Here is a 13959-nt window from a genome sequence, read left to right on the forward strand (position 1 = left end):
TTATGATCCATAATGTTTACAGCACAGCCTTCTATCAGACTGGGTATACTATATTTTGCGATTATTCCGTACGTTTGGAATTTTAATCCGTTTCTTACTAGAATACAAGAACCGCCATGTCTAGCTGTGCGACAATACCCAGCAGCCAATGTATAGTTATTAAGAACCAAATAATTCATGTCACTGGGCAGCATATTATGTTCAGTAAAGCATAAAATGTCAACGAACGTCCCTGTCACTCTTAATTCTTCAAGGGTTATTGAAAAAATGTCCGACTTATTGAGGAGACCGTCAATGTTCTGATGAAGTATTAATATATAATTATACACGAAATAAATCAGGATCATTGTCAAGAGATACATTTCGGCTGCTTGAGCAAATTTCCGTACCTCCGTTTCCCGTAGAACAAGTTAAATTTGTAAAATCCTTGGAATTTTTTCCTTTAATTGGAGATATAATAATGTCTTCTGTTTGTGTACTCTTCTCGCGAGCAGTCAAGTTGTAATTTTGATATCTGCGGTAATTTTGAATTTGTAAAATTTCTCGAAATAGTCATTCATTCATTCATTCGAAATAGATAACGACTCATATTGTACACAAATTTGTCCTTTTTCGGTATGTAATGCCTAGCGTAATTTAGGTTTACAAATGTGCATTGTTGTCGTTGTGTGCATAATTTGGTAATTTCTTGATTTAACATGAATTCATTCAAGTCCTTATTAAACGGAACCTCACAGAATATTACGTTAGTATTGTCCACAAAATTTAACCAAGTTGACATAGCTGTCTTGAATTCACTTGGATTGGTATCATTTGTACCTCCAATTACAATAACATAATCGTCTCTGGATAAACACATAATTTCTGTCTTGTAGCTGTTTAGCACGTCTAACATCTTTGCACCCCTTTTCCAGAAACAACACACTGTAAATCTTGTACCTAATAGAGACTGAAGACAAGGCTGTAAACCCTTCCCTTGCTGATCTGCAATAATAATAATTTTCCTTAAAGAAATCGATGTGTCCTCATTGTATCTTTCCACCTTTTTTCAATGTTTTTGTCTGAAGTAACGTATTTGTATCATCATACTTGGATTCTGTAGTCGTCATGTTTATTTTCAAGTCCTGAGTGTGCCGTTTCCGAACAATTACTAATGCTATTATGTATTTCTACGTCATTGGATTCCAAATTCTCCAAACTTTGTTGTGTATTATTTTTTATATCTTCATGTCTCACGTTGTCCGTCTTATTTTCTTTCACTAAACATTGTTTCTGAAACTGTATACGTTTAGTCAATAAGCTATCTCTCCTGTTGCCTATGCAACCTACTTCCTGTTTACCACTTGGTGTTCTATACATATTCGTTAGATAATGTATTTTTGTCTTATATTTTTCAATTTCTTTTTTCATATTGTCATTTTCTATTAATAATTTTCCTAAGTAATTGTCTGTGTCCTTTAACTTTACTGACAGCTCTTGAATCTTTTTCTCTAATTTTTCATATTTTTCAAGAGTGATTGTCCCAAAACCTGGACAGCTTCTGTTCTGTTTATCAGTATAATCGAATATTGTATTTCCATCCAAATCAAATTCATCCGAATTTAAAGATGCAAAGGAATTATTTGTCGGAACATTTACAGAATAATTTCGTTGAGTAACTTTATTTGGTGTATTTTTATTGGAAATGTCGTTTTCTTGACTTTTTATAGCAACATTTAATATGTCATCAGTTGTATTAATATGTTTAACATCCAATTGTTTTGGTGATATAGGTTTTTTGGTATTGTTTTTGGATGTACTACTTATTGTTTGTTTGCACAATTTACATTTCCATTTTCCGTTGTTAGTGGTTGTATTCATTAACTTATAGGTTTGTTCGGTTATATTTGCACATATTATGTGTTGCACTTTTTTACATTCCGAACAAGTAACTCTTTGTTCCTTTAAATAGTTAGTTAAATAGTTAGTTTAAATATTATTTTATAAATAAAACATTTGGGTCGTGGCGACATTCTTGCTATTTAATTAATACGGAATTTTTAGAAATGGAACTTATTTACAGGTAGTGTTAGCATGACAGTTGCACGTCAGACTATGGTGCAGTCTATCCGATATTATTATAGTTGTTCTTGATGTTCTCTGCGTGAATCGGAACGTATTGTCATGGAACGCAGCCGTAAGTAATGTAGTTATGTTGGCAATGCTGTTTACTTATCAAATTCTGTTGACGCCCTCAGACGTAATACCATAGATTTAGGATTTTTTCGCTACGCTACGTAATACATCGAATCAGCTGATCACTATTTTAAGGTTAATTGTGATTTGTTGTGCCGGTGAAATGTACTATTCAAATCGTATAATTTAACAGTAATTTTCTTCGTACCTTATTCAAATTCTGTTGTATATACCGTGTCTCCGACTGTGCAAACACTAGTGCTTCCCAATTAACTCACTCACGCTACGAATCTGTTGTAATTCGTAAGTAAAAACTTTATTTTTCGTATTAAATCTTTAAAAATTATTGCAAGGAGTTGTTTACAGTAATCTTAAAGTATAAGAGATGAATGAGGTTAAAACGGATTCTAAATATCACGCGGAAAGTTCAGACAGAGCGAGACAGTACCAATTCACTGTCCAAGCAACTTCCACAAAAAGCCCTCTCTTTCCGACCACATCTTTTTTCCATCCTCTAAGTACCATATCGACAGTGAACTGGCAACCGGTACTATCTCAATTTTCTAAAGATTTCACTTTTACCATTTTTACTATTTCATATTCCGCAGCGTTGCAAGAAATTCCATTGTTTTTAATAACACATATATTAAAAATATGCAAAAACTACGTATTATTATAGAAAATGAAACTATTTTTCCGGATTTAAATCGCGTATATTTGTTTTTTCAAACAAACCGACGTTTCGGGCCTTTTACAGGTCCCATGGTCACTTTTGACTGAGGTGGTACAGTCTTCAACCAGTTATGTCTAATATTGATGCAAACCACCCTATTTTTTCACTATAGTTACAATAGTTATTAATTAAATACCTTATTTTTAAATTTACAAAGAAAATATTCCAATTTACGCTACATTAAGTTTTACAAATTATTTTATTGAATGAATTTTTATTAAGTTCAATTTACTATTAATTATTAATAGAAGTTAGAATAAACTAAAACATATTAATTAGTACTGCAGTCTTATGTCTGATTGGGATTTTTCATTAGAGGAAATACTGGATCCCAAACTACGTGGTACGGAGAAACCATTTTCCCTGTTGAAATTAGGATGTTTTTTAATTTCAATGGCCTCTCGCAGCATCCTGGGTAGATAACGGACTTCTTTTGTAAGGACCTGTGGTTTGTAAACTTCATTGAATGTGTAGATTTATCCATGGCATGCTCGCAGAGTGCAGACTTGTTTACGAGACGGTGTTTGACATCAACTGTATGTTCTTTAACGCGGGTACAAATACTTCGCTTTGTTTGTCCAATATAAGAGAGACCGCACTCACAGTCAAGCTTATAAACTCCTGCATTCTGTAAGGGGATGTTACATTTCACGGGTCTCAGGAACTGAGAAATCTTCCTCAGGGGCTTGAAAAAGGTCTTGATAGATGCACGCCTGAGGACTCTTCCGATCTTGTCTGTAACACCTCTCACGTAAGGTAAGATGGCAGGTCTTCGCTCGACTGTTGGTGGTTTCACACGGGGCCTGTGGTATTGGCGTGGAATCTTCCGCCGAAAAATTCCGACCAAAATTGTACCAGTTTAAAATTGTACCAGTTATGACAGACAAAATCTCTGATGTCCCAGTAGTTGAGTATGGCAAAGAAAGATTAGAGTACCAGTATTTGACAGGACGTTATGTAAAAATTTTATAGTTATTTGACTGAATTAATTACGCACACACTCAATAATAGCGCACACACTTAACATAGCCCCCCACTAGGGAAACCTTGTGTCACGGGTGCCATGGACACACACATAGACAACCACAAATTACACCCAAACTCACGAGAGAAATAAATGTAGGCCATACAAATATTTCTTCCGATCAGGGAATCGAACCTGAGACCACTGGGTGGCAGTTCGGCATGGTAACCGTTCGGCCACAGAGGCAGTTGATTACTTTATAACATCGAGTTATATACTCGATGCTTTATAAGAATAAATTAATAAAAGAACAAAAAACTGAGTCGAGGGAGATGATTTTATTAAAATTAATAATAAATGTTTAAACTTAAATGTCACATGATCATAACATATATAGTTTTAAATAACATTAAAAAGATTTTCTTCTTTCAGCGATAGGAATCCCTTTAGGCACTTCGTCAGTCGCCTTCAATACATCATCTTCCGAATAATGTAACACCCTTGGGGTGGCATTTTCTCATTGCACTCACCTGTAACCAATAGTTCACACTAGTTAGGTCCTAGTGTTTGACATCTCAACATACGACTGTCAAGCATTGGGTCCCCATAGTAAAACAGTCTTTGACACCCACGTCAAACTACTCAAACTACCCATAGAAACTTACCAATAACATAATAATCCAAACCTACCTTCTGCGTCCTTACCAAATAATCGACATTAAGTCTTAAATGTTAATCATTTGTACGAGTGCTTGACGTGGGTGTCAACCATACTACTAAAAATTGAAATTTTGCACCAATGTTTGACAGGCCTCTAAAATAAAATATAGACGCTATACATCAGAGTTCGCCCTGATCGCCCTGTTCGCAAAAACAGTAGCTACATTTAAAAAAATATTGAATGAATCGATGAAAGCTCCTAAACGGAATTTATATATGCCATTACTAGTACATTTAACACGGTTTTGTGGTTATATCAATAACTGTATTCTTATTTTTTTTTTAATGCAGAAGTGTCATACATTGGGACAGTGTCAAAGATTCGTGCATTTACCTTATTGCTGTACTAGGTAGGAAGGGCACTACTGCAAGACCTGATAATAAATTGAGTAAAGCGACAACTAAAGTGGTTGGCACGACTTGGTTCCAGAAGTGAACAAAACAAGTGGTGGAGGCTAAAATTTGAGAGGAAATGCGTACGAGTTTATGAAAAATCTTCGAAGAAAAGAAGAAGGAAAATATAAGGTTGTAATGTTTATTTTATAATTATTCTTAATATTTTATAGCTTTTATCCTCGTTTAGTGAAAAAGCAAGAAAGAAAATGCATTAAACTGAACGCTCTCAGTAAATCTTTAATTATGAAATAATTTTTATAAAAAAAATACCTCTCACAACGCTAAGCCCACGGCTATGCTCCCACAGTACTACGAGATACTCATTCCCTTTCGTATTGTGCCGCTAGCTTCTAACAGTATTCTGAATATCTCCTCTTTCATTTGTCTCATGAATTCTGTAAACATTGTCCAACATACTTTTGCTCTTATTATAGCTATTTATTCCCAATTTACATTATGGTTCCTTACATGATAACAGAGTTGCGAAAAGTCTCTCAGTTTATAATGCTTTTCGTTGATTCCTCTGCCTCTACTGTTTTGAATGTGACTTGTAATGTGGCCTTCTTTTGTTTCGCTTATTGTCTATTGAGTACTATTCCCATTTTCCTTACATTTTCATCCTTATTTCATGGGATACATATGTAGATGAATACAACCGTAGTGCTACCAAAGCTTTAAATTGTAAAGATCTGAATGCACTACTAATGTTATCACCTTGACATAAAGTTGACAAGTGTAGTTTCATCAGGACCCCTGCCGTTGAAAACCGGAAAGTGGTAATACATACTCATAATTACTGTTCAGCGGCAGAAATAGTTACAGTGGCAGCACTTCCTTGGACCAATTCTTTCAAAGGTAATTAGGTATATAACATTTTTATCCTTTTCGTTTAGTGAAAGGGCGCTGTTTTCGGACATGACTAACGAAAGGATGTGGCCAGTCCACCTCCAGATTAGGCAGTTATTCTCCTTCACTTATCCGTTATTACGATCTTGATGATAGAATAATAAGTTTACCCGTATTTATTTCAAAAAATTTGAAACAATATTCAAATTTTTACCCTTCCGTAATCTCCGTAGTAGGATAAAAAAACCAATGTTCAAAGGTATACCAGCGTACAGTGAGAATGAAAAGACCTATCATTTGAAGTGCCGGGTCGAGAAAGTCCCTTGAGACTCTAAGGGGTTTCTAGAGAACGCCGTACACTGAACCAGATTATTTACACAACTGCAAAAAAATGAGTGCAATGAAGCCCAATAGGCGCTAAACATGTTTTACACTTATTCGTATTATAATCTTTTTATTTAAATTCTAAATTACACTGTAATTATTTTTGGCGCCTTTTATGATGTAATTTGTTAATTTATCAAAGATTTTTGTTTATCTTTTTTTATAATATCCAGTGTCGGGACGAACAAGTCGTGCGCCTGATGGTAAGCTACACGCCTGTCCATAACAGTTGCAGTGTCACACAGAGCTTTAAATCGCAAAGATTTGAAGGGGACTGCCACTGCGACTGTCACCCTGAGATATCAGTTGACTAGTCCCATGTGCCTATAATTTCAACCTTACCCTTTAAAACCGGAACACAGTAATGCTGACATTACTGCTTGGAGAAATAGGTAAGGTGTCAGTACTTCCCTGGACGAAACCTTTCACAAGGAGCTCTACTGCTACTGACTACTACATATATTTCGTCTTTTAAAGCCTTGACGCAAAAAGAGTGAAATCATATAATGGAATTCTTTGCCTGTATATGTATATGTATGTCCGTATGTGGCTTCGTACCTCCCAATTAGATGGACTGATCCCAAAGCTGTTTCCTAGATAGATAAAGTATTACACATTTAAGATACTAATGTTTTAACAAAACAAACAATACTATCTAATAATTTATCCCTTTTAGTTACCGTTTGTTAAGGAAGGGCATCATCATCATTAGTTTACACGCATTCACTGCTGGACGTAAGTCTCCGCTTTTTTTTATAATACGTATGACGGGACGAACAAGCCTGGTGGTAAGCGAACCGGCAGTCCCTAACAGATTGAGCTTTAAATCCCAAAGTTCTGAGGGGCACTGCCACTGCGCCCGACATCCTGAGACATGAGTTGACAAGTCCTATGTACCTGTAATTTCACCAGCACCCTTCGGAATCCAAACGCCGTAATGTTCACATTACTGCTTGGCGGCAGAAATCGCTCAGGTGGCAGTACTTTCCTGGACGAACCCTTTTACAAGGAGCTCTACTACCTTGAGCACGCCAAATCTGCCGGCCATCTTTCTCAAGTCGTCCGTTTAACTTGCTCTACACAAAGTCGTGTGTGGGGTTCCGCAGGGGTCTGTCGTAGGACCATACATGTATACATAAAAATAGTCGAATTGAGAACCTCCTCCTTTTTTTACCGAGTTATGAATAGTTAGCGCACAGTAGTGCGCGTGTCTTAACAGAAAGGGTCCTTGAGCTTTTTGAAATTTCGAGAGCGGTCCATGACTGGAAAAAGGTTAAAAAACCATGCATTACATAGACTGTCAGTGGTACTATTTTCTGCCGCCGCAATCATGTAACAAGAAAACACTATTTCGGTTCATTCCCCTCATTTGTAACCCTTTCGCTCTCAGGGGCCTCGTTCCACTCACTGCGGTGAATGATCTTCCTTTTCACAGTAGCGACATAGTATAATAATCAAGTATGGTAATTCCATACAATCTTAGCAGCGCTGCTTGTTTGAGTGTGCACCTGCCGCGCACTTTGTACGGACGCACACATAAGAATAATCTCGCGGTGCACTCGCGTTACAAAGCTCGGGTTGTCAAACGCGCCATTCATTATAGAATTTAAGGTTTCGCTCGGCGTATAAAAAATTATATCAAATAGTAGACTTTTTCAATTTCATTTCTGTTTCGTAATCATACTCCTATAATCGAGATACTAATCCGCGATCCGGGTGTAAAAATATCAATATTTTATTTTATTTTTTTTCCTTGCAACTTTATTCAAATATCGATAATGAGCTCTATGAGCTATAATTATATTTCGAGTTCTTAGGTTTTCGCGATTGTTATACGTAGGAAATTAAACTATTTTTCCGGATCTAAATCGCGTATATTTGTTTTTTCAAACAAACCGACGTTTCGCAAACCTTGCGAAAGAAAACCGTTCTCTACACAGGATGCTGTAAGAGGCCATTGAACTTAAAAAACATCATAATTTCAACAGGGAAGATGGTTTCTCCGTACCACCACCAGTTTGGGATCCAGTATTTCCTCTAATGAAAAATCCCAAACAGACATAAGACTGCAGTACTAATTAATATGTTTTAGTTTATTCTAACTTCTATTAATAATTAATAGTAAATTGAACTTAATAAAAATTCATTCAATAAAATAATTTGTAAAACTTAATATAGCGTAAATTGGAATGTTTTCTTTGTAAATTAAAAATAAGGTATTTAATTAATAACTATTGTAACTATAGTGAAAAAATAGGGTGGTTTGCTTCAATATTAGACATAACTGGTTGAAAACTGTACCACCTCAGTCAACCGTGACCGCGGGACCTGTAAAGGGCCCGAAACGTCGGTTTGTTTGAAAAAACAAATATACGCGATTTAAATCCGGAAAAATAGTTTCATTTCCTATATAATTATATTCTAAACTTTGACAAATATACGTATCAGTAGATGGTAATCTGTGTTACTAATTGTACAATGTAACTAATTTATAAATTAATGCCTCCTAATAACGCTCACACACACTCTTATCCGCATTAGGGAAACCCTGTTTCACGGGTGCCAGGGACACGTACATAGACAACCACAAATTACATCCAAACTCACGAGATAAATAGATGTAGGCTATACAAATACTTCTCCCGGCCCGGAAATCGAACCCGGGACCTGTGCCTCGCAGTCTAGCATGGTAACGGCCATAGAGGCAGGTAAATACTTCAAATTGTAGATTTGAAAAACGTCAAAATCAATAGCCTGGAAGTGCTGTAGGTATATCATATAAATGGTCAGGGACAACAATCAATTTTTCTTCAATATGATAATAGATCTTTAATATAAGTCAGTTTTTCTTCCTTGCAACATTATTCAAATATTGATAATGACTAACTAACATTATTATCTGAACTTTGGAAAATATGCGTGTCAGTAGATAGTATTGTGTGTTATAAATTATACAATGTAACTAACTTATAAATTTATGATTTCCAATAATGGTAGATGGCGCTAATCCTAAACAAAATAAAAGAGTAGCTAGCACTATCTGTAAAAACCTACGTGATAAGCGCAATCTAGTGGACTTGTTTGTTATCATTAGGAAATTAGAGTAGTTTTCTTTTCTTCTTTTTTATAATACTAAGTGACGGGACTAACAAGTCATGTGCCTGGTGGTAAGCGTCACGCCTGTCACTAACAGTTGCAGTGTCACTCAGATCTTTACATCACAAAGATCTGAAAGGCACAGCCACTGCGCCCGACACCCTGAGACTTATGTTGACAATTACCATGTGCCTGTAACGCAGTAATGTTCACATTATTGCTTGGCGACAGAAATAGGTAAGGTGGCAGTACTTCCCTGGACGAACTCTTTCAAAAGGAACTCTATTGCTACCACGTAAGAAAGAAAATGTGGTATGTGAGTGCTAGTATACTACTCTCCACTGCAGCTCCTCACTGTGAAACATATTAGGGGTTAGTATGAAATTGCCGTTTTATTGTAATAGGTTCTTTGAATTTTCATAGAATATTCATGGTTTGAGGTTTTCGAATGAAACCGACCCTTAAGGTATACGAGAAGCGCATTATGACCATCTACGTTCAGTTCCTAACCCCAGATCAGCACGTTTGCACGGAATTCATCCGGTTCTCTGTAAGGCTAGTGCCTTAGGTGAGCCGCCCCGGGTGCAAGTGCTGTACTTGCACCCTCCCTGTTTTCTAGATAAGTACCGAAGCTGTAGGCACGTTCACTTCCAGTCGCGCTCAGCACGACTAACGGTTGCCACCACTGAACCGCCGACTCGGAGTCGATTACCAAATCTCCTCATTAGCGTCTCTCCAGTTCCAAAATTCGTACGCGGCCGGAGGGACCGGAAGATGTCTAGGTCATCCTCTACTAGCTCTCCATGGTCCATGGTACGACTAAAACCATAATATAACATCCCCACTCTCCAAGCGAATTGTGTGTGAGTTGCCCTACTTGTCTTATTACAGGTACTATGGCCGTGGTGTTGTCGGTACGATAGTAATTTGTCTGTGAAATTTATTCCAAGATTGGAGTACTGGCACGCTTGACATGATCACAAACTAAAGTAAAGTAAAGAGTAAAAGGTAAAGATTCTACTACATAGGGTGCACTATAAGTTTCCGGAACTGGCCACCTATATAAACAATATTTAAAAAGTAGTAACAACATTTGAAAATGAAACTCGTTGGCTGTAGAATACAGTTTGTTTCATCTGACTGTCACTTGTTTTTACATTGTGGCGTCATTTTAGAAATCAGTTGTCTACATCACCATGGATTTAACTCGTGAAAATTTTCGTAGTATCAATTTCTACGATTTAAGTGTAATTCAACAACTCAGCGGAGCTTCGCTAGGCTTGAAACTGCTTTTGGCGATGAAGCACCATGCAAGACGACTATTTATAGCTGGTTTGCAGAATTCAAACGCGGTCGTGTGAATCTCAGTGACGAATTTCGTGATGGTTGCCCGTCCACTGCTGTGAACAACAAAAACATCGATTCTGTGCGCCGTATGATCAAAACAGACTGGCATGTGACATACCTTGAGATTCAAGCATCTTTGGCATAGGCATGATCAAATACAAATACAAACATTTGGGTGTGAAAAAGTTGTGCGATCTCTCAGTGGATCTCACACAATTTGACGGAGGTTTAAAAAACGGATCGCGTCACTTGGTGCAATGCCATGCTTACCAGATTCTACGAAGGGGCGTCAAATTTGGTGAGGACATAGCAACAGGTGACGAAACATGGACTTATAGTTACGATCAACCAAAACAAAGCAGCAATCGAGTGTATGGGTCTTTCGATATGAGCCGAAACCAACCAAAGTGGCGCGCGTGCAAAGTGCCTCTAAGCGGATGATTGCTTCTTTTTGAAATAAAACTGGACACGTCACTACAGCTGCTTTGGAGAATCGTTGTACCGTGAATAGTAATTGGTACACGATCATTTGTTTGCCGGAAGTTATTGACAAACTCCATAAAAATTACCGTAAACGCCGTATCATCTTGCACCACGGTAATACCAGTTCTCACACGGCAAGACTGACATATGAATTTTTGAAGGTGAACAACGTTGACCTTATGAGCCATCACAGGTACAGTCCCGACCTGGCGCCTTGTGACTTTTATTTATTTCCAAAAATTAAGAACCAGTTACGCGGTCAACGATTTTTATCACCTGAAGAGGCTGTCGAAGAGTATGAAAAATATGTTTCAGAGATTGTCGCGAAGGAGTGGCATAAATGTTTTCAAAATTGGTACATTGGTATGAAAAAGTGCATTAACGCTAACGGAGAATATTTTGAGAAACAACAACTGACCATTTCTGACCATTTATAGTGTTTTTTTCTTATTCATTTCGGAAACTTATAGTGCGCCCCACGTACTAGCTGAAAATTACTTCAATAAAAATCTTCGAGTTATCAGGCACTATGACAAAAAATATATACAGCGCTTCTAAATTTATCTTAAAGGTTCCATGTTTTAACAATCTGTACGTAAAACAGCAACTAGAGTATCAAATACCAAAACTTATAAACGATCTGCCTATAACTCTCCAACAAGAAATTAACAAAATAAACATTAAAAATAAGTTAATTGATTTATTATTACAAAACAAATGTTAATAGAACATCATATATAGTAGCAGTAGAGCTCCTTGTGAAAGAGTTCGTTCAGGGAAGTACTACCACTTACCCATTTCTGCCGCCAAGCAGTAATGTCAGCATTACTGTGTTCCGGTCTTGAAGGGTAAGGGTGTTGCAGAAATTACAGGCACATGAGACTTATCAACTTACATCTCAGCGTGATGGGCGCAGTGACAGTGCCCCTAAGATCTTTGCGATTTAAAGCTCTGAGTGGCACTGCAACTATGGACAGGCTTGTAGCTTTCCATGAGGCACACGACTTGTTCGTCACATCACTTGATATTGTAAAAAAAAAATATTTTCTTCAAGCAAACATATTTACTGGCAGCAATGAGATCATGCGAGTTATTGTTACAGGTGCGAGCCTAAAAATAGCTAATAAACTACAGCGCCATAGTCAGTGGACAAGTGGAAACTTACTTTTACGACTTTTGTATATGTATTTGCGCAAATGCTCACTCTGTAGTTGTTTGTTTCATACGCTGGGCATAATAAACCCACATGTGATCGTACGTCAAAAGTGCTTCTATGACTAGAATAGAAGGTCATAAAAAATAAAACAACTACTACCTGAAACAAATTGTGTTTATGTGTAATATTATAACGCTTCTATTTAAGAGTCTATACAACCTCAAATGACTTTCGCTGATTCCACTTATCAGTGAAGGTGTTGAATGAGTCATTTTGGAAAAATATAGTATATTATAATTGAGGATAATATTCATTGATTACTATATGGCGTGGAATTGCCTCTTTTTCGTATAAAAAATTTGTTTTTGCATCGAAATTTGTAATAAATAATTATACCAAATTCTGTATTTGCCGTTTCTGTCCATTTTTTTTTTATCAGAAATGCGTTAAAATTCGGCATTGCGAGCTAATAAACCCGGGCGGGTTAATCGTTAATTTTACCCACTGCGTATCTCTGACGCGAGTGCATCGCGAAATAATGTGAATGTGTGTGTGTGCGGCCTTGCCGGCGCGCAGCGCGGTTTAGATAGAGTTACCATACTTGTCTACTTATACTATGTTGAGAAGCTATATTGGGTAGTAAAATAGCAGTCTTATTCTAAAATTACCTAACTTTACTGTTAAACACAGTCCATCATCTGACAGACACACATTATTATTTAGTAGCAGTAGAGTTCCTTGTGACAGAGTTCGTCCAGGGAAGCACTGCCACCTTACCTATTACTGCTGCCAAGCAGTATGGAAACATTACTGTATTCCGGTTGTGAAGGGTAAGGGTGCTAGTGAAATTATAGGTACATGGGAAGTCCCATATATACTTCTGTCTCGAGGTGACGAGCGCAACGCCAGTGCCCCTTAGATCTTTACGATTTAAAGTTTTGAGTGGCACTGCAACTGTTATGGACAGGCCTGTTGCTTACAACCAGGCGCAAGACTTGTTCGTATCGTCTCTTGGTAAAACAAAAAATATATATAAAAAAAAATACATTTATAAACGAGAACACGACACATTTTTACTGAACTAATATTCTACACATAAATCATGTTTTATGGAAATAAAACACAGATAAACCAGAACAGAGACTAATTTAAATTAAATATAAACTACTTAGATAAATTCGTACAGAATTACAAAAAAAACTCAGTCTCCTAAATTATTAGTCCATCCTGTACCTTATTAGCCATTCCCCTGGAGTATTAGTCATTCTACTACATTATCAGTCGTTTCCTTGCAATGTAGCAAACAACGTGATTAATCAACACTGGGACCTGAAGTCGATCTTTGCATTTAAATGCGCTATTACACTCTAATTGAGCGTAGTAACCCCTTTTGTGTTACAAGTAAATTTACATATATATATAAACTAAAAGCTAAACATCATTCATCGCATGCTAATAGTCTTTAAAAAGATTGAAAAGCAACAACTTTTTTTTAAAGTAAATGGACCTTGAACTCTACCTAGCCCTGGAGCAAAGACGGTCTACGATGGAAGCAGTCGCACTGGAGTCTATTCTACCTCAGCACGAATTTAATTTTTTCCCATACTAATACGGTTGTTTTATTTTGCTTAGGTTGAGCGGTACTGGCTTTATCTCAGA

The 13959-nt window shown here is 36.9% G+C and overlaps 1 protein-coding gene across 1 annotated transcript in view; it reads left to right on the plus strand.

Moving 5' to 3' along the window:
- Positions 1-2233: 2233 nt before the first annotated feature.
- Positions 2234-13959, plus strand: part of LOC113230928 — a 39838-nt gene continuing 28112 nt past the window's right edge. The window contains exon 1 of the mRNA XM_026465038.1: positions 2234-2478. The gene's annotated coding sequence lies outside the window, so the exon portion shown is untranslated. The remainder of the gene's footprint in view (positions 2479-13959) is intronic.

This window comes from Hyposmocoma kahamanoa, unplaced genomic scaffold (genome assembly GCF_003589595.1).
Source record: "Hyposmocoma kahamanoa isolate Upper Pololo Valley unplaced genomic scaffold, ASM358959v1 64, whole genome shotgun sequence".
NCBI lineage: Eukaryota > Metazoa > Arthropoda > Insecta > Lepidoptera > Cosmopterigidae > Hyposmocoma > Hyposmocoma kahamanoa.